Source organism: Calidris pugnax, unplaced genomic scaffold (genome assembly GCF_001431845.1).
Source record: "Calidris pugnax isolate Ruff unplaced genomic scaffold, ASM143184v1 scaffold8, whole genome shotgun sequence".
In the NCBI taxonomy this organism is placed as follows: Eukaryota; Metazoa; Chordata; class Aves; order Charadriiformes; family Scolopacidae; genus Calidris; species Calidris pugnax.
In genome coordinates this window covers 26,043,986-26,046,014 of record NW_015090830.1, presented here as the reverse complement: position 1 = coordinate 26,046,014, position 2,029 = coordinate 26,043,986, and positions in this window count along the sequence as shown.

Sequence of the window (2,029 nt, the reverse complement as noted above, 5' to 3'; positions counted from 1 at the left end):
TGCTCTGCAATCAACAACTTCGGGCCTCCTCATCCAAAAATCCGAATCAAATACTTTCACTGTGTATTTTTAACGTTGGCAACCAAGCTCTCAGGTCTGTGGAATGAAGGAGAGCTTTGTTTGAGCAGCAGAGCTACTGCTTCCCTGTAGGAAAGGCGAGTCCTAATGTTACCACCGGTCCCCTTACCTGCGTAGGTAGGTTTTTTTGGATGTTTCGTGTGATGGTACCCCAAAAGTGGCCTGTGTAAAATGCTCTCTGCAGCAAAAAGCAGGTTTAGGTGCTGCACAACACACCCATGTGTGTGTTTGGACGCTGCAGAAACTTGCCAGGTGGGAGGAATGGTTGCAGTTGAGTAAGGTGCTGCTGTGCAGGGAGTAAACAAAAGGCTTCAGAAGCCCCGAAACAAAACATTTCTTTGTATTTTTAATTCAGCTCCTTTCCCTTCCGGACTCACAGCAAACATTGATGGTTGCCGAGATACCACACGAAATAATCCATCACTCAGTTGCAGGAAAACCCACCTCCTTTCTCACCTCTCAGAGGAGAAGCAGGAGCATGAAGAAGGAAAGAGGAACCTGTCTCTGGAGCTCCTGCGGGGAGCCCAGGGAATGAGCTCTGGAGGCCTCTGTGCAGCCACTTGTGTGGTTAAAGGGATGGACCTTCCCTTTTAGTGTAACTGAATCAGAGAATGACGTGGGGTTGGAAGGGACCTCTGGAGATCATCTCCTCCAACCCCTCTGCCAAAGCAGGTCCACTCAGAGCAGGTTGCACAGGAACGTGTCATAAAAGGCCACCAAATTTGCCAGGCATGCACAGGAACGTGTCATAAAAGGCCACCAACTTTGTCAAGCACGGTGAAGCCACGTTGGCTGTCTCCAATCCCCTCCTTATTTTCCCCATGAATTCCAGGAGGAATCCAGGAGGATTCCAGAGATTCCAGGAGGATCTGCTCCATGATCTTGCCAGGCACAGAGGTGAGACTGACCAGCCTACGGTTCCCTGGTCTTCTCTTTTTTTTTCCCTTTTTTTATTAACATGGGGGTTATGTTCCTCCTTTTTCCAGTCAACGAGAACTTCACCCGGTTGCCACCATTTCTCAAGTATCATAGAATCATAGAATTGCCCAGGCCGGAAGGGACCTCCAAAGGCCATCTAGTCTGACCTCCCCGCAGTCAGCAGGGACACCCCCAACTAGACCAGGTTGCCCAGGGCCTCATCGAGCCTCTCCTTGAATATCTCCAGGGAAGGGGCCTCAACCACCTCCCTGGGCAACCTATTCCAGTGCTCCACCACCCTCACAGTGAAGAACCCTCTCCTAATCTCCAGTCTAAATCTGTTCCCCTCCAGCTTGAAGCCATTGCCCCTCGTCCTGTCACTGCAGGCCTTTCTAAACAGGTTCTCCCCAGCCTTCCTGTAGGCTCCCTTCAGGTACTGGAAGGCCGCTATTAGGTCTCCCCGGAGCCTCCTCTTCTCCAGGCTGAACAACCCCAGCTCCCTCAGCCTGTCCTCGTAGCAGAGGTGCTCCATCCCCCTGATCATCCTTGTGGCCCTCCTCTGGACCCGGGCCATGTCCTTCTTATATTGAGGGCTCCAGACCTGCACACAATACTCCAGGTGAGGTCTCACCAGAGCAGAGTAAAGTGGCAGAATCCCCTCTCTGGACCTGCTGGCAACGCATCTTTTGATGCAGCCCAGGATGGGATTGGCCTTCTGGGCTGCAGCTGCACCCTGCCTGCTCATGTCCAGCTTCTCGTCCACTTCTCATCCACCAAGTATGACGGAAAGCGGTGGAGCAACCTCACCCACCACCTCCCCGGGGACCCGTGGATGGATTTCCTCGGGTCCCATGGACCTCCAGGTCCCTTGAGTGGTCTGGAACCCGATCTCCTCGTACAGGTACCGGTGGCGGGGGGCATCCCGCACGCTGGCACGGCACCGGGCGGCGCCTGGCCCTCGCTGGGGGCCCGCCGAAGGGACGGGGTCCCCTCCGGGAGCTCCGATGTGTCGTGTGTGTGTGTGTCCCCGCTT